Source organism: Triticum urartu, chromosome 1A (genome assembly GCF_056163025.1).
Source record: "Triticum urartu cultivar PI428250 chromosome 1A, HENAU_Tu73, whole genome shotgun sequence".
In the NCBI taxonomy this organism is placed as follows: domain Eukaryota; kingdom Viridiplantae; phylum Streptophyta; class Magnoliopsida; order Poales; family Poaceae; genus Triticum; species Triticum urartu.
This window is the reverse complement of record NC_141873.1, coordinates 505,647,055-505,674,492: the sequence shown is the minus strand read 5'-3', so window position 1 is coordinate 505,674,492 and position 27,438 is coordinate 505,647,055. Positions and strand designations below refer to the sequence as shown.

General features: G+C 45.2%; 1 pseudogene; it reads left to right on the top strand.

The window, feature by feature from the left end:
- Positions 1–728: 728 nt before the first annotated feature.
- LOC147992007 (uncharacterized) lies at positions 729–26,945 on the top strand (annotated as a pseudogene).
- Positions 26,946–27,438: the final 493 nt, after the last annotated feature.

The following is a 27,438-nucleotide window of genomic DNA, read 5'->3' as shown; positions in this document are numbered from 1 at the left end:
GAGAGGCTCTTCGAAACAACCCATGAAGATGCCTGGAAGTTGCTCTTCAAGGGCAACGAGACACCGCCGGCCACAACCTCGGACCATGGGTACAACGTTAATCGCTCCGCCAGCAAGGTAAATCTTTACCGCATCCTTTACTTGCTTGTTTCAAGGATGATATCTAAGATTTTATTATCATGGCTTCTTCAGGAGTGGATGGAGAAGGCGAAGCGGATCCAATGTCCGGCTCCGCTGCCTGAAGAACCGGTCATCCCGCGTTTAGCGAAGATGCTGGTGCCGGTGCCCTATAAGGCACCGGAGGAGAAGGCCACAGGGAAGGCCAAGGGGGTCCGGAGTGGCCCCGCCGCAAGGGCGCTTCGGACGCGACGTCCGAAGACAAGACCCGCTCCTCCGCCGCCAAAGACGACGACGATGAGGAGGAGGATAACAACCCTCCCCCTGATGAGGGGAGGAAGAAGAGGGCGGCTTCCCCAAATCTGGAGGCGGAGATGTCCAAGAAAGGGAAGAGCTCCCTTGCGGATAACTCCGCGTGGGATGTCGACAACAGTCCGGAGAGACGCCCCCGCACTAAGCCTCGGGCCGCATAGTAAGTGCTAAATATCATATCCACCCATAAACCAAGTCTTTCCTCTTCGTTGTATTGATATAATTAGTTATGCTATTACAGTCCAGCCCATGACAGCTCCTAGCGATCCTCATCATGAGGTTCCCTAGACTCAAAGGCGATGGCCAGAGATTCACCGCAGGCCGCTCACTCCCCCAAGGCCAAGGACGTTGCGGAGGTACTGTCCCGAAGGACTGTTCCAGGCGGGGGAGAGGCTCAGGAGGCACCAGAAGGCGAAACCCCCGTCGCCGGACACCGGGGGGAATCAATCCCCATGGAGACTGGTGGGGAGGGCTGTATTGAGTTCGGCCCTCAGCCGGACTCAATTCCGGAGACCGATGCGGCTCCAGAATCCGGCACACAATCTTCTTAGAAAGAAGGGGGATGCCTATTCGCCGGTGACCCTGTCCAACCAGGGGCACCGGACAATCTGCTGGAAGCGCTGTGAGGCGCTTCCATTGTGGATGAGCACCGTGTCCTTATGGGAACGGTAATTGAAAGGGTTCAGCCCACCAAGAGCGGACTAACCGAAGCCTGCAGCGGCCTGCTGACAGGTTTTGAGGTAAGCGACGCAAAAAAGAGAAAATCCCAATGTAGACAGTAGCCCTTGAGACACTGTCCGGTGTTCGGAAAGAAAAAGCCGGACAGAGGATCAATCTCCTATTGCAGGAAACTAACTAAATTTTTCTGAAATGTAAACACAGGCGTCACTGTTGGCTGCAGCCTCGCATACTGCCAAAGTCTCTGGACTGAAGCAGAAACTGGCGGAGGCCGAGGAGGAGCTGGGCCAGGTGAAGAGGCAGCTCCAGGAAAAACAAGGTAAGTAATAACCTGTTATGTATTTGAAAAAAGGTAAAATGATATGTCGTGACCGAAATTCCATGATGTGTACAAAGGCGACGATTGAGGTCGAGGCCCTAAAAAAGGCCCTGGCCGAAGCCGAAGGGAAGGCTGTCAAGGAGCAGGCCGCTCGAAAGAAGCTCAAGTCCTAGGTCAACGAGGTCCAACAGGAGCTCGAGGACGCAGTGAAGAAGTGCGAGGCCTTGGAGCGTGATGTGTTGGTTCAAGGGACCGAACTCGCCAAGGCTCGTCAGAGTGCGGAGGCAGCCTGGAATGAGGCCTAGGGCGCCCTCCAGGAGATCCAGGAGGCCAAGAAGATCGCGGCGGGTAAGGCATTCAATATGCAAAGCAAGAATGTGAAGATGAAATATCGTTTACTAACCCGGATTCGGAGTTCTCCAAGGGCTTTTACTGATCTACCACACAGTGCGGCTGACGCCACAGAGTTCTTCCGAGCCGAAGAAGGGAGCTCCACGGAGAAGCTGTTCTGGTCGCAATATCTTGCGCCAGAACATCCGGTGCCCTTCAGCGATCCGCTAAAATAGCTAGTCGAACTGCATAGGGTGGCCGAACTGGCCATGAAGGATTTAATAATCCGGTTATGGCCAGCCGAAGCTATACTCGGCAGTTACTTCGGCCTCGTGAAGCGACTGGTGCGTGCCTATCCTTGGCTAGACGTCATCAAGCGGTCCGTTTGCATCGAGGGCGCATGTCTGGCCTTCTCCTATTACAAGGTCTGGTGGGCGAAGCTGGACACTATCAAATTAGTGACCGAGGGGCCGCCGGAGGGCAAGGAGCACCGCACACCCGAGCGATACTTCAGCGATGTCTTGGAGGGGTCCCGCATTGTTGCAGATCATTTGTGCGAAATACACTACCTTTGAATGAATGTATTCGAGCTCCCTCTACTTTGTATAATAAAACAAAGTGATTGTGCAATATAATGCTTGTTATGTTTTTAAATTTTTACTTCCTGTGCGGCCGTGTTGTATGAAATCTGAGGGTTAACCAATCGTTAGCTTCTGCCCCCACGTAGATAGTATGGGGGTGTTTGGGATGGGATCTAAACAATCTTGATCCAGTTAGATGGTCCTTGAAGGAGTTGTTTAGCGCAACGAACCAGGCAACCAGACTATGCGGCTGTAACGCCCTCAATTAGCCATAGGAGTTCGACAATAAAAACATGGGCGCAACCCGTAGTATCCGAACTAGAGTGCTATAAGCATTTGATGGGAAGTACAAATCCTTCGCGTAATGCGGAAGAAATCTCCAACGATTTGTAACCTCCGAACAGCTGACCGGCTCTCGCCGCATCATGACAGTCAGTTTTCGGCTTTCTCTACTGAGGTGCTCTTTGGATAAACCAAGGCACAATCACAGTAGTTCTTCCTTTACTACCTTAGCCGATATAGCGGAACGTAAGGTAGCAAGCACAGGAGCCGGGCAACCCAACTATTGATCAAAGACATGATTCGGAGCCAATGCATATAATGCTAAATTCGGGGTGCCGAACTATACTTATAAAAAGTGTTTGGACTTTTGTTGTCATAATGTGGAGTGCTATGAAGCCCCTGGCAAACATCAAACGTACCAAAGTGTACGGGTGCTACCTGATAGGGTTATCCACAGGGGAGCTGAGAGAAAAAAGAGAAAGAAAATAGAAAAGGTAAAAAGTTGGGGTCCTAAAGCTCTAGCCGCAAACTGTTCCCATTGTAATTTAATTAGTACGTCAAGGTGCATTGATACATGTAGTGCAATAAGAAACAAGCTATTTGATATGCCGAAACCAAGGGAGAGCTGCATGTGGGTCCTAAAAAACAGGTAGAGTTATCGTTAACGGAATCACCCAAAAATGTCCCCCATATGTCTACTTTTCTCGCGGTCTTGGTGTGTTTATCCTTCAAGAGGACCAATGACCAGACCACCAGATGCGGCCTGTGGGATTGAGACCTGAAAAGGAAACAAGTAAAGTGAAAGTATGTGTGTATCCGATGTCGGTTGAGCCGTACTATGGACCACAAGCTAGCTATGCCTCCGTCGATGCCCATGGGATTTTGAGTGCGTAGTTATGTACACGCGGCACGAATGCCACCACCTGATCGATACTGAGACGGAGGCCGGATTGCTATTCAAGCTCCTGACGAGCCGAGCTCTCCTACTGTAGAGTAGTTCAGACCCTCTCCATGGGCTCAGCAGCCGAATTAAGCTTCTGCTTGAGAAGGCCGCTCTGTACTTCTGCTACTAAGGCAGTTGTGTGCTCTTCTGTACGGAGGGAGCGTTCCGTATTTCCATTAGCCGTTATGAGACCGCGTGGACCGGGCATCTTGAGCTTGATATAAGCATAGTGTGGTACTATGTTGAATCGAGCAAACGCAGTTCGTCCGAGCAGTGCGTGATATCCGTTGCGGAAGGGACGGTATAGAAGATTAACTCCTCGCTTCGGAAGTTGTCCGGAGATCCAAAGACAACCTCTAGTGTGATTGAGCCCGTACATCGGACCTCTGCACCTGGTATGACTCCTTTGAAGGTAGTCCTGGTGGGCTTGATCTGTGATGGGTTAATGCCCATTTTTCGCGCTGTATCCTGATAGAGCAGATTGAGGCTGCTACCTCCATCCATAAGGACGCGAGTCAAGTGGAACCCATCAATTATTGGTTCTAGGACCAGTGCGGCTGAGCCACCATGACAGATACTGGTCGGATGATCCCGGTGATCAAAAGTGATCGGGCATGACGACCATGGATTAAATTTTGGGGCGACTGGCTCTATCGCGTAGACGTCCCTGAGCGCACGCTTGCGCTCCCTCTTCGGAATGTGGGTAGCATATATCATGTTCACCATTTTGACCTGAGGGGGAAACAACTTCTGTCCCCCTGTGTTCGGTTGCCGGGGCTCTTCGTCATCGTCCTCGCTTTGTGATCCCTTTTCCCTGTTCTCGGTGTTTAATTTGCCGGCCTGTTTAAAAACCCAGCAATCTCTATTTTTATGATTGGGTGGTTTGTCCGAGGTGCCATGAATCTGGCACGGACGATCAAGTATGCGGTCCAAGCTGGATGGACCTGAATTGTTCTTTTGGAACGGCTTCTTCTGCTGACCGGACTTAGAGCCATTGAATCCGGCATTGACCACCGTATCCTCGGTTTTGTCATTGTTATTTCGACGCTTGTATCTGTTGCGTCGAGACTTGTCTTTGTTGTTTTTAACTTCAGGGGTGCCGGCGTCGCTTGCATTGTTTTTGCTACGGGCCAACCAACTGTCCTCGCCTGCACAAAAGCGGGTCATGAGTGCCGTGAGGGCCGCCATGGATTTTGGATTTTCTTGGCCAAGGTGGCGAGCGAGCCATTCGTCGCAGATGCTGTGTTTGAAGGCTGCTAGGGCTTCGGCATCCGGACAATCGATGATTTGGTTCTTTTTAGTTAAAACCTAGTCCAGAATTTCCTGGCAAACTCTCCGGGCTGTTGAACTATATGGTTTAACTCATCAGGGTCCGGAGGTCGAACATATGTAGCTTGGAAGTTATTGAGGAAGGCCTCTTCCAAGTCCTCCCAGCTGCCAATAGAATTTTCAGGCAGACTGTTGAGCCAATGCCAAGCTGGCCCCTTGAGTTTTAAAGGGAGGTATTTGATGGCGTGGAGGTCATCGCCGCGGGCCATATGAATGTGGAGAATGAAGTCTTCGATCCACACCGCGGGGTCCGTGGTTCCATCGTATGATTCTATATTCACGGGTTTGAACCATTCTGGGAATTGATGATCCATGACCTCATCAGTGAAGCAATGAGGGTGTGCGGCGCCTCTATATCGGGCCGTATCGTGATGTAGCTCTGGTGGAGTCCGTCTGCGGTTTTCAGCCCGTGCATGACTAAGTTTGTCATGTCCGAATAGGTGGCTGTCGTCGCGTGTCGAGGCACGTCCTCGCGATCCGTAGATTGATCTGGTATGTCCTGCTTTATTGTTCAGGTTTTTCCGGAGGTCATATGTATGGCCGTGGGCTAATTTACCTCTACCTGTGCAATGAGGTGGGGCGGGCTGGTGTTCGGCATGAGTTGTCGTTTTGTCCTGACCACATGGTGGTCGGTCAGCCGCATTGTACGATGGTGGTATGTATTCTGGCGCCTCCTCGTCAAACCGAGGTAGCAATCTGTGCTTTGGGTAGCTTTTGGTTGGGCGCTTGAGGCCATATTCTTTGGCTGCTAGGACATCGGTCCATTTATCATTGAGTAGATCTTGGTCAGCTTGAAGTTGCTGCTGCTTCTTTTTCAGGCTCCTTGCAGTGGCTATTAGCTGGCGCTTGAAGCGCTCCTGCTCAAGAGGTTCCTCAGGCACGATGAAATCGTCGGTGCCAAGGCTCACCTCATCCTCGGAGAGCGGAAGATAACTTCCGTCCTCTGAGTCTTCGTGTGTGGCCTGTTTACCAGGACTAACCTACCCATCTTCCCGTTCATCTTGTTCGTTAGCTGTTTCAACGGGGTCTTCGTTGTCTTCGGCACCTTCTGGAATGTTATCTTCTCATGTGCCAGTGTTTCTGTCTTTACTGCGGCGTGACTTAGAGCGGCGCCGCTGACGTCGGCGCTTGGATTGTATTTTGGAAGGTTTATCCTCAGCTGGATCTTCCTTGTCATCGCCGTTGTTTTCCTTTGGTGCATCCATGTATACATCATACGAGGAAGTGGCCGTCCAGCGTCCGTTGAATGGCGGGTTCTGGGCCTCTTCTTCTCTGGCATCGTTGTCCATACCATCGATGTCCTCAGAGTCGTAATCAAGTGTGTCGGTCAAATCCTCGACCGTGGCTATGAAGTGGGTGGCGGGTAGGAAGCAAAATTCTCCATCGTCAGCCCCTAGTTCGGACCGGATAGAGTTCAGCTATGAGTCCTCCGTCAAGGACATGTTTTTTAATGAGTTTAGCATGTCGCCCAAAGGCGAGTGCTGGAAGATGTCTGCGGCGCTGAATTCGAAGATCGATAAATGATCAAGTTCGGCGTCCCCAGGCTCACATGGTTCGGAACTTACGGCCGGAGACGAGTTCGGAGTTCCGGTGGCACATGTATCGTGTGAGATCAAGTCTATGTGCGGCTCCATCGCCGGGGAATCTGTGGCCTCCGTAGCGGGGTTTAGCTTCCCGTCCTTGGATGGCGCAGTCTGCTCCGAATCTACGGCGAGAGCGGTTATGGGAGTTGTTTCCTGGATGCAGTCCAATGACATATTTAGGCCATGTCTCTCGGGGTGACCAGGAGTGGTAGCCGCGGTCTCGAATCCGGCGAAGATCAAGTCTCCACGGATGTCTGCAACATAGTTCAAGCTCCCAAATCTGACCTGATGGCCAGGGGTGTAGCTTTCGATCTGCTCCAGATGGCAAATGAATTGGCCCGCAGTACAAAGCCGCCGAACACAAAGATTTATCCGGGGAGGAAAGTTTCTCCTTGGACAGCGTCATTATTGACGATTGAAGGGGCCATCAAACCTTTTGGCGACAGCACAGTGGAATGCTACCTCTTGAGCACTGCGTTGGTTTTCCCTGAAGAGGAAGGGATGATGCAGCAAAGTAGCATTCCCTCAGTTTTTTAGAACCAAGGTATCAATCCAGTAGGAGGCTACGCGCGAGTCCCTCGCACCTGCACAAAACAAATAAATCCTCACAACCAACACAAATAGGGGTTGTCAATCCCTATAGGGCCACTTACGAGAGTGAGATCTGATAGATATGATAAGATAATATTTTTGGTATTTTTATGATAAAAGATGCAAAGTAAAATAAAGGCAAAGTAAATAGCAAAGGAAATAACTAAGTAGTAGGAGATTAATATGATAAAGATAGACCCTGGGGCCATAGGTTTCACTAGTAGCTTCTCTCGAGAACATAAGTATTCTATGGTGGGTGAACAAATTACTATTGAGCAATTGACAGAATTGAGCATAGTTACGAGAATATCTAGGTATGATCATGTATATAGGCATCATGCCCAACACAAGTAGACCGACTCCTGCCTGCATCTACTACTATTACTCCACTCATCGACCGCTATCCAGCATGCATCTAGAGTATTAAGTTAAAAACAGAGTAACACCTTAAGCAAGATGACATGATGTAGAGGGATAGACTCATGCAATATGAAGAAAACCCCATCTTGTTATCCTCGATGGGAACAATACAATACGTGCCTTGCTGCCCTTACTGTCACCGGGAAAGGACACTGCAAGATTGAACCCAAAGCTAAGCACTTCTCCCATTGCAAGAAAGATCAATCTAGTAGGCCAAACCAAACTGATAATTCGAAGAGACTTGCAAAGATACCCAATCATACATAAAAGAATTCAGAGAAGATTCAAATATTATTCATAGATAGACTTGATCATAAACCCATAATTCATCGTTCTCAACAAACACACCGCAAAAAGAAGATTACATTCAATAGATCTCCACAAGAGAGGGGGAGAACATTGTATTGAGATCCAAAAAGAGAGAAGAAGCCATATAGCTACTAACTATGGACCCGTAGGTCTGAGGTAAACTACTCACACTTCATCGGAGAGGCTATGGTGTTGATGTAGAAGCCCTCCGTGATCGATGCCCCCTCCGGCGGAGCTCCGGAACAGACCCCGAGATGGGATCTCATGGATACAGAAAGTTGCGGCGGTGGAATTAGGGTTTTGGCTCCGTATCTAATCGTTTGGGGGTACGTAGGTATATATAGGAGGAAGGAGTACGTCGGTGGAGCAACAGGGGGCCGACGAGGGTGGAGGGCGCGCCTGGTGAGGGTGGGCGCGTCCCTACCTCGTGCCCTCCTCTTTTCTTTCTTGATGTAGGGTCCAAGTCTCCCGGATCATAATCTTCCTAAAAATCACGTTCCCGAAGGTTTCATTCCGTTTGGACTCCGTTTGATATTCCTTTTCTTCGAAACCCTAAAACACACAAAAAACAGCAATTCTGGGCTGGGCCTCCGGTTAATAGGTTAATCCCAAAAATAATATAAAAGTGGATAATAAAGCCCAATAATGTCTAAAACAGTAGATAATATATGGAGCAATCAAAAATTATAGATACGTTGGAGACGTATCAAGCATCCCCAAGCTTAATTCCTGCTCGTCCTCGAGTAGGTAAATGATAAAAACAGAATTTTTGATGCGGAGTGCTACTTGGCATAATTTTTAATGTAATTCTTCTTAATTGTGGTATGAATATTTAGATCCGAAAGATTCAAGACAAAAGTTCATATTGACATAAAAATAATAATACTTCAAGCATACTAACAAAGAAATTATGTCTTCTCAAAATAACATGGCTAAAGAAAGTTATCCCTACAAAATCATATAGTCTGGCTATGCTCTATCTTCACCACACAAAATATTTAAATCATGCACAACCCCGATGACAAGCCAAGAAATTGTTTCATACTTTTGACATTCTCAAAACTTTTTCAATTTTCACGCAATACATGAGCGTGAGACATGGATATAGCACTATAGGTGGAATAGAATGGTGGTTGTGGAGAAGACAAAAGGGGAGAAGATAGTCTCACATCAACTAGGCGTATCAACGGGCTATGGAGATGCCCATCAATAGATATCAATGTGAGTGAGTAGGGATTGCCATGCAACGGATGCACTAGAACTATAAGTATATGGAAGCTCAAAAAGAAACTAAGTGGGTGTGCATCCCACTTGCTTGCTCCTGAAGACCTAGGGCAATTTGAAGAAGCCCATCATTGGAATATACAACCCAAGTTCTATAATGAAAGATTCCCACTAGTATATGAAAGTGATAACATGAGAGACTCTCTACTATGAAGATCATGGTGCTACTTTGAAGCACAAGTGTGGTAAAAGGATAGTAACATTGTCCCTTCTCTCTTTTTCTCTCATTTTTGAGCCTTTTCTCTTTTTATGGCCTCTTTTCTTTCTCCTTTTTTATTTGGGCTTCTTTGGCCTCTTTTATTTATTTTTCGTCCGAGGTCTCATCCCGACTAGTGGGGGAATCATAGTTTCCATCATCCTTTCCTCACTGGGACAATGCTCTAATATGATGATCATCATACTTTTATTTTTCTTACAACTCAACAATTAAGATACTTAGAACAAAATATGACTCTATGTGAATGCCTCCGGCGGTGTACCGGGATATGCAATGACTCATGAGTGACATGTATGAAAGAATTATGAATGGTGGCTTTGCCACAAATACGATGTCAACTACATGATCATGCTAAGCAATATGACAATGATGGAGTGTGTCATAATGGTGGAAAGTTGCATGGCAATATATCTCGGAAATGGATATGGAAATGCCATAATAGGTAGGTATGGTGGCTGTTTTGAGGAAGGTATATGGTGGGTGTATGATACCGGCGAAAGGTGCGCGGTATTAGAGAGGCTAGCAAAGGTGGAAGGGTGAGAGTGCGTATAATCCATGGACTCAACATTAGTCATAAAGAACTCATATATTTATTGCAAAAATCTACAAGTTATCAAAGCAAAGTATTACGCGCATGCTCCTAGGGGGTAGATTGGTAGGAAAAGACCATCACTCGTCCCCGACCGCCACTCATAAGGAAGACAATCAATAAATAAATCATGCTCCGACTTCATCACATAACGGTTCACCATACATGCATGCTACGGGAATCACACGCTTCAACACAAGTATTTCTCAAATTCAAAACTACTCAACTAGCATGACTTTAATATCACCATCTCTATATCTCAAAACAATTATCAAGTATCAAACTTATCATAGTATTCAACACACTCATAAGAAAGTTTTATTATTAATCTTGCATACCAAGCATATTAAGATTTTAAGCAAATTACCATGCTATTAAGACTCTCAAAATAATCTAAGTGAAGCATGAGAGATCAATAGTTTCTATAAAACAAATCCACCACCGTGCTCTAAAAGATATAAGTGAAGTACTAGAGCAAAATTATATAACTCAAAAGATATAACCGAAGCACATAGAGTATTCTAACAAATTCCAAATCATGTATGGCTCTCTCAAAAGGTGTGTACAGCAAGGATGATTATGATAAACTAACAAGCAAAGACTCAAATCATACAAGACGCTCCAAGCAAAACACATATCATGTGGTAAATAAAAATATAGCTCCAAGTAAAGTTACCGATAGAAGTAGACGAAAGAGGGGATGCCTTCCGGGACATCCCCAAGCTTTGGCTTTTAGGTGTTCTTAGATTATCTTGGGGTGCCATGGGCATCCCCAAGCTTAGGCTCTTGCCACTCCTTGTTCCATAATTCATCAAATCTTTACCCAAAACTTGAAAACTTCACAACACAAAACTTAAAGTAGAAAATCTTGTGAGCTCCGTTAGCGAAAGGAAATAAAAGATCACTTCAAGGTACTGTAATGAACTCATTCTTTATTTATATTGGTGTTATACCTACTGTATTCCAACTTCTCTATGTTTTATAAACTATTTTGCTAGCCATAGATTCATCAAAATAAGCAAACAACACACGAAAAACAGAATCTGTCAAAAACAGAACAGTCTGTAGTAATCTGTAGATAGCGCAAGATCTGGAACCCCAAAAATTCTAAAATAAATTGTTGGAAGTTAGTAATTTATCTATAATCATATGCAAAACGAATTAACTAAATAGCACTCTCCAAATAAAAATGACAGTAGTTCTCGTGAGCGCTAAAGTTTCTGTTTTTTACAGCAAGTTCAACAAGACTTTCCCCAAGTCTTCCCAACGGTTCTACTTGGCACAAACACTAATTAAACACAAAAAAACACAAAAAAAATACATGCTAGATAAATTATTTATTTATTACTAAACAGGAGCAAAAGCAAGGAATAAAAATAAAATTGGGTTGCCTCCCAACAAGCGCTATCGTTTAACGCCCCTAGCTAGGCATAACAAGCAAGAATAGATCTAGGTATTGCCATCTTTGGTATTAGGAAAGTAAAGAGCAAACTTGCTATGTATAGAATTAATCCTTCTATTTTGATAAAGCACATGGCTATTAATGCTAGAAGAAAGATTAAGCATGTTACGGAAGTTTGTATCTAGGCTAGCCTTTATCTCTTTAATAGATTCATTTTGGTAAGAGTTTAAAAGAGACTAGTCGACAACCCGTGCATTTGCACGGGCTAGTTTATTTATTGTCTAATTGGCATGAATATTATAAAATACATTTATTACTTTCATTGAAGTAGTTCAATATTTTGTTTTCTATGGGTAAGTTTCTATATTGCCATGAAAAATTGCAGATTTGTTGTTCATATTTCAGTTATGTACAAAACTTCGTGCATCAAATTTGCACATGCATTACTTAACTTTTTACCTGCCATATGAATTTTCAATAAAAACAGTGTCATTAATAATCAAACTTACAAAATAATGGTCGATGCATGTTTTAAAAAATGCTAGTGTGTAAAATGTCATAGTGTTTCAATTGTTCTGCAATCTCATTTATTACGATTGCAAATAAAAACTATCAAGCGGTGAAAATAAAATATTTCTGTAGAAATTTGATAACCTCTTTATAAAGTTCATAGCATATCAAATGAAAGGAACAATCAGTTAACGTACTGGATTCACCTTCTTTGTTTAACCAACAATTTACAGTAGTGTCACATGCTATTGCTTCCCCCAACAATTTCCACGCACAAAGAATTAGAAAAGTTGATCAGAGGGAAAAAGGAGAAAAACAAATCAAGGTCCCACTTGGTTATATAACCTACAGGGCAACAACAAATAGGAAGATGGACACCTAACTAAGTAACATCCAAGGGATGTTGTTGCCAACATAGAGAGAGTCCTTCATTTAAGTTGTATGCGGTACATCCTCATTGATTTATAAGAACTTCTGATAGTCATAGTGCCGCCCAAATTAAATCTGCTCCAAGTGACCAAGAATACTCCAACGGATTAACTTGTGAAATCTGTGCATTCGAGTTAATATACAAATCTATGCATTTGAGTTAATATACAGAGAGGACAATCTGAGAATCCAAATAATTAAATCAGAAAGTCATCGGTGTGTTAAGATCAGACAAAAATAATAATGAGACTGTCTATAAGAGGACCATCATACGACTAATTATTTAGGAGTAAGCATTACCTTATGCATGTTGCCGCCAAGCATTATTTTGCTTTGTTCTATTCACGTCAAGGTTGAAGCCTTGTGCATAATGTTTCTGGTAGGTACTTCCTTGTTACACCTGCATTACATTGTCCATATCAGTTATCAGGCGAAGAACAGCGTGCGTATGCTCGGAGTCATGGATCACTTTTTAATTCTATATACCATGTCATGTGTCCCTGGTCTGTTTTCGGTTGTGCTGCTAACAGTTCTTGCGTTGCACTGCCAATGCGTGTCTCGACCAATTTTTTTTTTAAACACATTACATATCCAGTAATAGTGACCTCAGAAACAATCAGAATCCCACTTCTGTCCTGGAGAACTTGTGCAATGAAATCATTGGTGATGCCATAAAAATATAATCTCGTATCTCAAAATCTGCATGTTATCTATTTTATGTGGGCCGCCCTCCAGAGTGGCAGATAAGCTTGTTCGTCTCTTTAACAATGAATTACCACGCACAAAGACTTCAAAAAAAGGAAAACATTACATATGCTACATTTGAAGCAATTTTCAATGGTTAAAGAAGAAACTTATATATGTATTAATAGTCTAATATTATGTACTGATATACATGCATATTGCGTGGCAAAAATCAGTCCGTTTCAACTGCTTTAGCACGACCGAGATCAAATTGACTCAGATATCATATCTATAGTAGGCAGCAAATGATACCAGGAGAAACTGGATGTAGCCACAGCCCTACGGTGAACAATAGCTCATGGGTATGCGTCGATCCGCCATATGTGTTTTTCGTGCACTTGATCATGAATGTGTCTTTGGTCCACACATGGTACAGTTTTTCACATACCAGTTTAGCAAGTGCTGGAGTGGCGGAGGTCATAGTTTATCCTTTTTATGTGCGAAAGTAACCTGCAGTTCTACCGCAGGAATATTTAGGAACGACATAAATTAACTAATCTTAAATAGGAAAAGGAGTAGTACCATGTGACTGTCTAGTACTCACAGCAAACAAAGGGACCGAGGTGTTTTTGTGGAATAGAAATTTAACCAAATAGGACATGACAATGTTGTAGCCTTCACTCCCAACCATTATAGACTAAGTTTACAATTACAACGATGTTAAAAGAGAAATTTAATTTTCGAATATAGTCTAAAAGCATTGACGATCAAAATTATATTGAGTAAAAACTCCACAAAGCAGCACTTCCTTTAAAATCAATATTAGATTGAGTTTGAAGCCCACAAAGCAACAGCAGTTTGAAGAAATCCAGAAATAGTACACACGTATGATGAAATTGCAAATCAGTCAGTTTCAACTGCCTTAGCACGGACCGAGACCAAATTGGCTAAGATATCATATCTATAGTAGCCAGCAAATCATATCAGGAGAAACTGGATGTAGCCACAGCCCTACGGTGTACAATAGCTCATGGGTATGCATCGATCCGCCATATGTGTTTTCTGTGCACTTGATCATCAGTGTGTCTTTGGTCCACACATAGTACATTTTTTCACGTACCAGTTTAGCAATTGCTGGAGTGCCGGAGTTCATAGTTTATTCTTTTTATGCGAGAAACTAACCTGCTATTCTACCACAGGAATATTAAGGAACGACATCAATTAACTAATCTTAAATAGGAAAAAGAGAAGTACCATGTGACTGTCGAGTACTCACAGCAAAGAAAGGGACCGAGCTGTATTTGTGGAATAGGAATTTAACCAAATAGTACATAACAATAATGTTGTAGCCTTAACTCCCAACCATTATAGACTAAGTTTACAATTAGAACGATGTTAAAAGAGAAATTTAATTTTCCAATATAGTCTAATAGCATGGACGATCAAAATTATATTGAGTAAAAACTCTACAAAGCAGCACCTGCTTTAAAATCAAAATTATATTGAGTTTAAAGCCCACAAAGCAACAACAGTTTGAAGAAATCCAAAAGTAGTACACACGTAGGATGAAATTGCTTTGACCTAAAAGGTATTTTCCACCTTTCCCAAGTGAAAATCCAATGGAAAACACACCTCAAAAGGGACAGTAGGGGAACCTTTCAGAAGCGGATGGAATGGCCTACCTGCCAGCCGGGGTAATGATGTGAGAAACTCTCATACGGATGGAAGCGGTGGCCGCAGGCGAGCACTGCGTGTGTGGGCTCCAGCCATAATGGGCGAGCGTGGACGACGGTGCACTGGTACTCCATGTACTCAATCATGTGTGGTACCTCATCCATGGTGGTTCTCCGGCTGGGCATCCGTAGTATTTGCAAGTATGGAAGTGCGGTGGGATTAATTGGGCATAGCACATGACATCTTTTCTGTGGTGGTTAGACGGCGGCTACATCTGGCGACATCCCAAAGACGGTGGTTGGATTGAGATAAGAGATGGGGTGCATGGCAATGCCATATGGAGGAAGGAGATTGAGGAGAAGTGACCTGTTCATCTTGGACCTGGGCTGCATGGCGGCGGCGGCCTGTCTGTCTTGGTCGTGGGAAAAGAACGCCACATATCAGAGGACAGGTGCATCGTGGCGGCGACATGTGGAGGAAGGAGATCGAGTAGACATGTTCGTCTTGGACATCAGTTCGTGCGGCATGAGTACCGCATGGAACTGCAGAGAATCGTGGAGAGAGGGCTAGATATTAGGAGTCCTATACGTAATTAAGCTGGATACGCCACGGCAGGAATTGCAAATTGTATTTACCTACGTAACCAGATTTGACTTGGTTTTTTCTAGCGTGAGTAGATTGGACTTGTTGCCTTTTTTTTACGCGACCAAATTGGACTTGTTTCCCGTGTAGATGTCCAGATTGGACTAGTTGCCCATGTAGACCTTTAGCATTACGTGCAACGTTGTATGGATCAATGGAGAGGCGGATTTTCTGATTGTTTTCTAGGATTAATCTACACCGTAATAATTTGGTCCCATCAGATTAACGGCTCCTAATTTCTAATTAACGTGAGAATTTCTTGGAAGTCCAGAATTAGTATAGGTATAAGTATAGATAGATAGATAGATAGATAGATAGATAGATAGATAGATAGATATAGATGTAGATTCAACTTTCTCATTCATGAGGTGCCCAAATATAGTTTTCATTTTTTCATAAGTGTCTATGACATTCCCTTCAAGGAAACCTTCTTCAAATATAGAATCTAAGACATGCTTAAAAGAAGAGGGAAGGGCAATATAAAAGCTTTTTAGGTAAACTTCAATTTGATATTGAGGAACATAGCTAGCCCTGGTCCTTAATAGTCTATACCAAGCATCTTTCAAAGATTCGTCAAGTAAATAACGAAAAATTCCAGAATCATCTTCATCAAAATTATTAAGACTCTCATTGATAACTCCGGTAGGTTTTTCCATAGTATCCTTATTTATAAGTTTAGCGAGGATAGAGGGGTTGTCCAAAGTACTAAAACTCTGGAGAGAACCCCCAACCCTTTTTGATTCGGACATAGCGGAAGAAAGGTAAGCGGAAAGAGAGGGAGGATAGAGAGAGGGTGAATAAAACGGCAAGGGTGAAGTGGGGGAGAGGAAAACGAGAGGCAAATGGCAAATAATGTAATGCGGGAGATAAGCGTATGTGATGGGTACTTGGTATGTTGACTTTTGCGTAGACCTCCCCGGCAACGGCGCCAGAAATCCTTCTTGCTACCTCTTGAGTACTGCGTTGGTTTTCCCCGAAGAGGAAGGGGTGATGCAGCAAAGTAGCGTAAGTATTTCCCTCAGTTTTTGAGAACTAAGGTATCAATCCAGTAGGAGGCTACGCGCGAGTCCCTCGCACCTGCACAAAACAAATAAATCCTCGCAACCAACGCAAATAGGGGTTGTCAATCCCTATAGGGCCACTTACGAGAGTGAGATCTGATAGATATGATAAGATAATATTTTTGGTATTTTTATGGTAAAAGATGCAAAGTAAAATAAAGGCAAAGTAAATAGTAAAGGAAATAACTAAGTAGTAGGATATTAATATGATAAAGATAGACCCGGGGGCCATAGGTTTCACTAGTGGCTTCTCTCGAGAGCATAAGTATTCTACGGTGGGTGAACAAATTACTGTTGAGCAATTGATAGAATTGAGCATAGTTATGAGAATATCTAGGTATGATCATGTACATAGGCATCACGTCCGAGACAAGTAGACCGACTCCTGCCTGCATCTACTACTATTACTCTACACATCGACCGCTGTCCAGCATGCATCTAGAGTATTAAGTTAAAAACAGAGTAACACCTTAAGCAAGATGACATGATGTAGAGGGATAGACTCATGCAATATGAAGAAAACCCTATCTTGTTATCCTCGATGGCAACAATACAATACGTGCCTTGCTGCCCTTACTATCACCGGGAAAGGACACCGCAAGATTGAACCCAAAGCTAAGCACTTCTCCCATTGCAAGAAAGATCAATCTAGTAGGCCAAACCAAACTGATAATTCAAAGAGACTTGCAAAGATACCCAATCATACATAAAAGAATTCAAAGAAGATTCAAATATTATTCATAGATACACTTGGTCATAAACCCACAATTCATCGGTCTCAACAAACCCACCGCAAAAATAAGATTACATCGAATAGATCTCCACAAGAGAGGGGGAGAACATTGTATTGAGATCCAAAAAGAGAGAAGAAGCCATCTAGCTACTAACTATGGACTCGTAGGTATGAGGTAAACTACTCACACTTCATCGGAGAGGCTATGGTGTTGATGTAGAAGCCCTCTGTGATCGATGCCCCCTCCGGCGGAGCTCCGGAACAGGCCCCAAAATGGGATCTCATGGATACAGAAAGTTGCGGCGGTGGAAGTAGGGTTTTGGTTCCGTATCTGATCGTTTGGGGGTATGTAGGTATATATAGGAGGAAGGAGTATGTCGGTGGAGCAATAGGGGGCCCACGAGGGTGGAGGGTGCACCTGGTGGGGGTGGGCGCACCCCCCTACCTCGTGCCCTCCTGTTTTCTTTCTTGACGTAGGGTCCAGGTCTCCCTGATCATAATCTTCCTAAAATTCACGTTCCCGGAGGTTTCATTCCGTTTGGACTCCGTTTGATATTCCTTTTCTTCGAAACCCTAAAACAGGCAAAAAACAGCAATTCTAGGCCGGGCCTCCGGTTAATAGGTTAATCCCAAAAATAATATAAAAGTGGATAATAAAGCCCAATAATGTCTAAAACAGTAGATAATATAGCATGGAGCAATCAAAAGTTATAGATACGTTGGAGATGTATCATGGAACTCTCAATGAAAGCACCAATGTCGGTGTCAAAACCGGCGGATCTCGGGTAGGGGGTCCCAAACTATGCGTCTAAGATCGACGGTAACACGAGACAGGGGACACAATGTTTTACCCAGGTTCGGGCCCCCTCTATGGAGGTAATACCCTACGTCCTGCTTGATTGATCTTGATGAATATGAGTATTACAAGAGTTGATCTACCACGAGATTGTAATGGCTAAACCCTAGAGGCCTAGCTTGTATGGTTATGGTAATGTATCTCCTCCAGACAAAGTCCTCCGGTTTATATAGACACCGGGAGGATCTAGGGTTACACAAGGTCGGTTACAAATAAAGGAATCTACATATCTAGTCGTCAAGCTTGCCTTCCACGCCAAGGAGAGTCCATCCAGACACGGGTGCAGTCTTCGGCCTTCGTATCTTCACAGCCCATCAGTCCGGCCCATGGCTAACAGGCTGGACGCCCGAGGACACCTTAGTCCAGGACTCCCTCACTGCCCGCCGCCGCTGCGTTGCCCATTCGGGCCGTAGCGCTGCGGCCTGCGGTCCACTCCGCCGTCACCATGCGTCGACCTTCCGTGGTATGCGCTGCGCCGTCTCCCTCGGTGTGGGAACGCCATCGTCCGCGCCGGTCTTCGTCATGTTGTTGGGTTCTTCACCTACTTCGAGCACCGCCGCCACGCTCCTAACTTGGCCGCCGCCGGTACCCCTGTAGCCGCCGCCGCCTGTCCACCCCCTTCATCTTCGTCAAGCACCAGCCTGTCGCCAACGTCTCCATCTTCTTCCTCGACCACTTCGTCTATGACCATCGCTGGCGACATCGGCCCCGCGCCGATTGGCGCTGCAACCGTTGTCGAGTCTTCTTCTCTGCTGGCCCTTCGACTCCTCGACATGGCGACAACTCATGCAGGTCCCTCGTCTACGCATGCCTGGTGCTGACAACACCGACATGTGCGGTGGTCCATGACGTGTCCCAGGCCTGGCAAGCTTAATGTGGCGCTTCGTCAACTTCGTCTCCGTCCATCTATGCATGCCCACTGTTGGAAACACCAACGTGTGCCTTCATCGATGATGTGTCCCTGGGCTTGCCAAACTCGGCGCGATCCCTCGTCAACATCGTCTTCTCCCCGCGCACCACTACTTCAACACCAATGCCCCCATGACTAACTCGACGCCTCCTTGCGGCAGCGGCTCCACGGTGACTTCCTCGACACCAGCTACCCCGACTCGACATCGACCATGACATTTCTTCGCACGGCTACCTCGACCACGGCTACACCATCCTACGCTCTCGGCTACATCGACATCGGCACAAAGGGATACCGCCTTGCTTGAGCAGCCTCGTCGGTTTTCACTCCAGTCACGCCTTTCGCGATGCATCGACCGTTATGACTGTGTGTGGGGGTGTCCATTGGCTTGCCTTCGGATTCTTCTCCAGTCTCACCGTCTGCGTCGCTACCGTTGTGACTGCAGGGGATGTTGAGTATCGTGATTGTATTGGAAACATAGGATAGACTAGAAATTATTCTGGCCACGAGGCTCAAGCAATAAACATCCATCATCAAACAACTATTCCACCAATCCCTCTCCCTCCCTTCTAACAGTAACCACCATCCATTCATAACTGATGATGGGTGCAATCAAAAAAATAGTACTACTCCCTCCGTTCCTAAATATAAGTCCTTTTAGACATTTCAAATGGACTACAACATACGGATGTATGTAGACATATTTTAGAGTATAGATTCTCTCATTTTGCTCCGCATGTAGTCACTTGTTGGAATCTCTAAAAATACTTATATTTGGGAATGGAGGGAGTAGCCGATTACTAATTCTTTGATTCCATCCAAAGAATTGACACCCGGTGGTCCTCTCCACCATGCCTCCTCTCATCTCCTCCAACCTCTCCACACACCTCCTCTCCACCACCTCCAATGGAGTTAGCTAGGCTTTGGACACCATGGATGGACTCCTGCACTAGGATTTCAAGCCCGGACTTGCGGCCGTGGATCAGGTGCGTCGTCGCTTTGGTGAAACTGTTCATTTCTAACCCTCTCATCAACCAAGGAATTCTTCTTGGTGGTATCCTTTTCTTCGGCCTCTTTTGAACTCCCGGAACGCTCCGTGTGTTTGGCTTTACAATGTTGCATTGGAGGTCACCCTCAGGGATTTCTATCTATGCAAATCAGTGAGAGATCCTATCAGTTTTTGGTTGCCGGCAACAAAGTTGGGCATGTCATCCATGGTCTCAAAGATCGCATTTTGCTAGACTTCATATGTCATTTTCATCTCTACAATGGTCGGTTCAATACTCTACATCGTTTTGATTCTCATTGGCATGTGGACACAGTGATTGAATCTATTGCTGCTCATTCTCCTATTGTTGTATGGGTTAACACTAATTTCCTCGAGAAGAGTGTTGTTATGGACACATCATCAGTCAAGGAATTGGGAAAATTTGGACTTTCTCCTATACAATTCATGGATTTTCATAACAAGAATAGCGATGAAGCCTCTTCTTCCCAGTCGGTTCAATTTCAAACACAGTAGTTTCCTACAAGGGAGGATTTTTTGGGCATAAAGAATATTATTGAGGACTCTATTTTAATTGGCAGTTTCTGTTTTCCCACTGATTGCTGCTACCCGGTCACGCCACAATGTTTCCTCAGCTCTGCACTCAAATATGCTCTGAAACAAACGTCATGGCCTCCGACTCTTGACACCGCTTTAATGCAGGATTTGATGTACTCTGGTTATGGTTAATAATAAGTTAATACTCTGGCCAAATATTGGAGCACACTTTGTGCGAAATGCCTACAATGGGGTCACAATAAATCAGCTTGCCTAGCTAGGATTATTTGCCTTAATTGTTTTGCTCTGGGACATAAAGTTAATGCATGCCCGGATATCTGGGACATTCAATATACTGGTATGGCAACCACTTTTGTAATCCCATAGTGTTTGGTCAAATCGGCTGACTTGGGGAACCAAATCAACACTTCCAAAAATCACACACCCCCACGGCCTGATCGACCTAATCCCCGACGCAAATCCCAGACCATTCGATGTGCATCATGCAGTCATTATGGGCATATGGAGAAATCCTGTTGGCAGCGGAAACGGGGCAAACAATGGAAGTGGGTACCCAAAGTTATAGTCGAGCCTCGGCTGGCCTCTTCGGCTTCTGCTACCTGATGTCTACTACACAACCTTCTTCTTGTAGATGTTGTTGGGCCTCCAAGTGCAGAGGTTTGTAGGACAGTAGCAAATTTCCCTCAAGTGGATGACCTAAGGTTTATCAATCCGTAGGAGGCGTAGGATGAAGATGGTCTCTCTCAAGCAACCCTGCAACCAAATAACAAAGAGTCTCTTGTGTCCCCAACACACCCAATATAATGGTAAATTGTATAGGTGCACTGGTTAGGCGAAGAGATGGTGATACAAGTGCAATATGGATGGTAGATAAAGGTATTTGTAATATGAAAATATAAAAACAGCAAGGTAACTAATGATAAAAGTGAGCACAAATGGTATTGCAATGCTAGGAAACAAGGCCTAGGGTTCATATTTTCACTAGTGCAAGTTCTCTCAACAATAATAACATAATTGGATCAAATAACTATCCCTCAACATGCAACAAAGAGTCACTCCAAAGTCACTAATAGTGGAGAACAAACGAAGAGATTATGGTAGGGTACGAAACCACCTCAAAGTTATTCTTTCCAATCAATCCGTTGGGCTATTCCTATAAGTGTCACAAACAGCCCTAGAGTTTGTACAAGAATAACACCTTAAGACACAAATCAATCAAAACCCTAATGTCACCTAGATATTCCAATGTCACCTCAAGTATCTGTGGGTATGATTATATGATATGCATCACACAATCTCAGATTCATCTATTCAACCAACACATAGAACCTCAAGGAGTGCCCCAAAGTTTCTACCGGAGAATCACGACGAAAACGTGTGCCAACCCCTATGCATAGGTTCATGGGCGGAACCCGCAAGTTGATTACCAAAACATACATCAAGTGAATCACGTGGTATCCCATTGTCACCACAGATACGCACGACAAGACATACATCAAGTGTTCTCAAATCTTTAAAGACTCAATCCGATAAGATAACGTCAAAAGGGGAAACTCAATCCATTACAAGAGAGTAGATGTGACACTCCAAAAATTTTGATTTGGTTTTTATCAAAATCTTTATTTGATTTGGAGGAGGCTATTTAAATTTTTTCTTAAACCCTCTCCCTCTCAAAACTTTTATGACAAATATTTTGGTACTCTTCTCAACCTTGATTTTTGGTCTTGAGAACTTTTCATGTTGTCTTGACTCTACTCAAATTTATTTTCTGAATTTCCTTCTATTAAAAAGAAACCCTAGGGATTATGGGTTATTCTTTTCCCCATTCAAAAATTTCCTCTTTTGCCATGTCACATTTTGACATAGCATTCCAAAACCCATCCCTGCCTTAGATCAAGGCAAGACCCCACCTCCAGCAAGTTTCAAGCCATTTTTGTTTTCTATTCAATTTATTTTAACCTCAAAACTATTTCTGTGATTTGTTTTGGACATAGGTGATTTTCAAAGGAACTACAAGTTTCCTTTTGAGTTTTAACTCCAAACAAACTCCTCTGACTAGTCCTTAGTACCTCCAACCTAGATCCATCAAGATCCACTTGTCCTCAGTTCAAAATTTTCAAATTTTGCCCACTGCAAGTTTGGACCAGAAATGCCATTTTCAGTGAAATCCATATTTTTCCTTTTCCAAAAATTCTGAGAAAATTCATACAGCTTCCAGATACACCAAGAGGCCACCTCACCGAAGATCACCTCTAGAAAAATTTCCCACATGAAAAAAACATTTCATCGAACACCTAGCATGCACTGTTTCTGTTTGAATTCAGGAAAAGTTCAGAGATTCAGTGTCTGGGTTCAGTCGACAGTACCATTTCGTCAGAACCCGTCGACAATCTCGCCAGTAGCCTCCTTGGATCAATGCTCACTGCTCCCCCTCCTTATCCAGTGCGCCACACACTCGCTTGGCCGGGCGCGGGCGTCGGTGGCGACGTGGCTCGCCAGCTCCGGCGTCTTCTACGGTGGTAGCGCCACCCGTGGCGGCCAATAGAGGCCGGCCCTGCCTTTCGGCGCCGTCCGGCACCGCCCCAGCCACCAGAGCCCTTCGCGTGTCCATCCCCTCCTCTGTGCACGACTGCGGCACCGTCGCCGTGGCCTGGCAAGCACAGAGCGTGCTCTCTGCCGCCGACGGGCCCGCGAGGCGCCGTTCCATCGAAACCGCGGAGCAGGCCAAATCCCACCAAGGTTAGCATTTGAGTGGAGCCAGTGGATCATCACTAAGCTGCCCAATCCCCTAAATGGCCCGTTCAACCTCTGCAAGAGCCATAGCCATCGTCGAAGTTATCCCGTTCTCGGGCACCGCCTCGGGCCGGCTATAGAAGGGGGCCTCGAGCTCGATCTCGACCAGGCATCACCCCTACAGCTCTCCAGAGCCACGTCCAGCCACTAGGAGGACCTCGAGGGGGTCTTCTTCTCCGTCTCCGGCCGCCCCGATCCGCTTCGGGCTCCGGCACGATCCACGCCGGTGAGGGCACCCACGCCTCCCTAACTCTGCCTGTAGCCTCCTAGTGCACCCACACTTCTAACCCACGCTCCAATTTGAAGCTTGCAGCTCTGCTTTGAGAGAATCAACCTCACCCGAACCACCGTCCGCCGGAGTTGGGGCCGCCGTCGATGTGGTGCTCGCCGACGCTCAACTCCACCACCCACAGGTGCGGAAGAACACGGTGAACACGTTGGTACCCTCCGATCCCCTTGCCTCGCCGTGGATCGCCGCCGGCGACCACCGCGGCCCTCGGGCGCCAGTGCCCTATTCTGGTTTTCAAACCCGACGGGTGGGACCTCCCCGTCAGCTTTTTCTTTTTTTGAAACGTTTTTTGAAAACGCCTTCGGGCAAAATACGTCTCCCCTCTGGACTGACGTATTCTAGACTGAAACGTTTTCTGTTTTTATGAAGTGAACCCTGGAAACTTTCTATTTCATTACAGAAAGGTCCATGGACTAAAACCCTTATAACTTTTAAACAAAAGATGATTTTAACTTGAAACTTTTTCTGTCATCTTTATTTTTTCTGTCTAGTTTTTTTGTCATATTTATTTGAAAAATATTTGGGATACTTTTTGTGCACGCACGGTATTTATGTAGATCCAATTTTCTTTAAATATGTAGATACCGGAGGAGGTAAAGGAGACGCGTACTTCGCCGAGCTAGACTCCGACTTCTCCAAACCAGGCAAGCATGTTTGAACCTTTGAAATGATGAGTGTTTTGCATGTTTGCTTGAGTAGTTTTTCTCATGGCATGTTTATATGGGCATTTGTGAATGTTATGTGCACGCAAGACAAGCTACAAGTGAGCTTCCAAGTTGGATGTGTTCTTATGATGATAAGATAACACGATCATGTGGTGACATGATGGGTTGCAGGCTGGTATTGTTGAAGCATGCCAGTTTTATGTCAACCGTGAACTCCAATTTTAACGTGGGTCAAGTCTCGATCCCATTCGTTTCCCCTTCGTGCTGCCACATGTTTTCTGCAAAGGGTGCGGTTTAGTAAGTTGCAAACCTCTTTCCTTGTACACACCAAACAGAGGGACCGTGATGAGGGTTCCATGGCCATGGATTAAAGCCCGTCATCCGGTCAGGGGGCATGGGTGTTTCCGGTTGGGACCGAGAGGGGGGCACCCCTTAGAGCGCACGATATAAATTTGATCCCATGCTATTCGAGGTTGTAGCCTCCCCATCTTAAGGTTTTTCTTGAACGTCGCCGAGGGTGATCCCTGGCAACGGAATGTGGAATGGGTGTGTACTGGTTAGACATGTTTCTTCTAAAACACCGTAAACAGAACTAGTCCTTGTGACTACCGAAATCCGTTGGCTGTGGTAATGAGTACAAACTCTGCAGAGTCAAAAATCATTCGAGTATCCATGTCCACGAGCAAGGACTTGTACATCATCTCTGTATCAGTGTCAGTCTCAGTGGCAAATCTCAGTGTCAACCCCAGAGGCAGCCCCCGGAGTATAAACATAAAAGCGAGAGTGGTAAACTCGGCTGAAGGTTATTTATGTGAATGGACTAACCAGTTTATTATTATATGTTGAGTATTTCCTTGCGATGATTTAAATTTATGAGCTATTTAAATTCGAATGATAAACAATAAGCCCTTTATGTGATGTCGCTCAGACGTCCAACTGTGGCATTATAGTTGCTTACTTTTGATATGAGCCCTTTATGTGATGTCGCTCAGACGTCCCACTATGGCATTATTGTTATTTACTTTCGATATAAGCCCTTTCTGTGATTTCGCCCAGACGTTCGACTGTGGCATCATTGTTATTTATTTTCGCTATAAGCCCTTTTCGAGATGTCGCTTAGACGTCCGACTATGGCACGTTCTGTTATTTACTCTTCAATATAAGCCCTTTATGTGGTGTCGCCTCGACGCCCGACTGCGGGATGTTAATTTACTATTACCTTTCGATGCGTCGCTTCAGACACCCGATCGGTCTTCTGTTATTTTTTTGGGATTCGGGAGGACTACCGCCTGACTTCCTTTTATTTATCGTGCAGTGGAAATCTATTATTTGATTGTGCATACTAACCTGCTCATGTGCATCATGTTTACATTTGTTATATCTTATGTCCGAACTGTCTTGCGAGTACATTCAAAGTACTCACCTGGCTTGTTGATTTGGCCAGATGTTGACGAAGGCGATCTTATGGATGAAGAGTTCGATAGCGAGTCCGACGCCTAGAGGAGTCCCAGTCAGTCACGTGCGACCTAGAGTTGTTCACTTGTATTATACACGCTTCCGCCACCCGAATAAAAATCATCAAGCCTCACGCCGACGCTTGATGAGCTGTAAGCTTTCAGAGTCATGTCACTCTGTGACATATCCACCACCACCTTTATTTCGAGTCAGTAGTTATGTCACCATACCCTTGTGTCATATCCTCCTTTATGTATAATATAGGCGTGCTTGTAATAAATTGTTGAGCATCCTCAGCTCAACCATGTATAATATTTAGTTCTGCTGGATTTCTATATCAAGGTTTTATCTGCCAGTAAGAAGAATTCTTCTGTACTGGTCAACACAAAGGTCGGCTTTTCAATAAATGTTTTATTGGAAAGGCGGTCCTGACAAACTTGGTATCATAGCCAGGCTGACTGTAGGAAGCCACTAGGTACGATCGCTAATCGATTATTAGCATATTTTATTATTCTGCATATTGTAGCAATTTTCTGTTGGTCATCAAAAATTTATGATTTGACTATTCGGGATTTTCTCTACTTTTGTAGATGGCAGGCAACGTTTGTGAGTCACAGGTGTTCGCCAATGTTCCTGAGGGGTTTATCAAGCTCCTCATCTCCATCACCAAGATCGCGATCGGGCCATTAGTCCGTCCGGAGTTCACACTCTACCGGCACAAGCTCAGCGACAGTTTGTCCATGTACCAGGCCGCAGTTCAGTTCAAGGGAGGACGCGCCGAGTTCCGCCGCTTCCGGTTCGTCGGGAGGGCCATGCCTACGGAGAGGCATGCCATGTAGATGGCTGCCCGTGAGGCAATAGCTCGTCTCCGGGATGTTCTTCCTTCAATGAAGACTCGTCGCTACCGCTACCTTCCCTGCCACGTGCCATACACTTGCCACTATGCATTCGCTTGCGCCAGGGGAGAAAGAGATGAGGCTATTGAGATGCTTGTTGAGTACCTCAAGGCACTTAAGGCAGCTTTCGACAACCTCGTGGACGACCTCGTAGCTGCTCGTATGGATTCCATCCATGGCTGCTCCGCCAACAGGAGGGAGCTCCTCCACATGGCACCACCACTGACGTTCGTCTCGTCCTCAGCATCCTATACACCGGCCATCTTAGCCACCGCTCGCCGCCTGCCTACCACTGAGGAGTTTGACCAGGTCATTGCTCCCACTCCAGTCCGAGCCGCACCACCTGCCACACCCGTGCCAGCTCCACAACCCAGTACTTCGCGCCTGGAGCCTATCATTGAGGAAGAGGTTGAGTCTCCAGCACCACTGGGTCTTACCCTCGGCAGGCCAAAGGAGGTCTTCACCATCTCCGACTGAGCACGCCTAGCAGCAGTGTGATATGCCAGCTTGTATGATATGTTTATATGTACATAGGTTTGGTGAGTAGTAGTTTGTGTGCGCATCATGTAGGATCTCGGAGAAGTGCACTAGCCTAAATAACATGTCAGGAATGTGTACGCACATCCTGAGTGATGTATTGTATAATTACAGCTTGCGTGTATGATATGTACTAAGCGGTCCTTCTCCATGCGCAATTGAGTTTTATCTTGAAAAATCTGAGAGTTCTTAAAATTTCCGCCTGTACAAAATTATTTATTTTTATGACTCAATTTTCTCATGAGTTTGCAAAATTAGCCCAGAGTGAAAAATGCCTCGTCCCTGGACGCGTTCCATGCCAAACCCGCCGGAAGAAAATTATGGTGCCCAGACTAGCAACAATTTCACACAGGGACAGTCAAGTCGGCAGGGCAGTGGAACAACATTTTCTCAAGTATGCCGCTTTTATGAGAAAAGCCAGCAGCAGCATCAAGAAATGATGAACCATGTTATC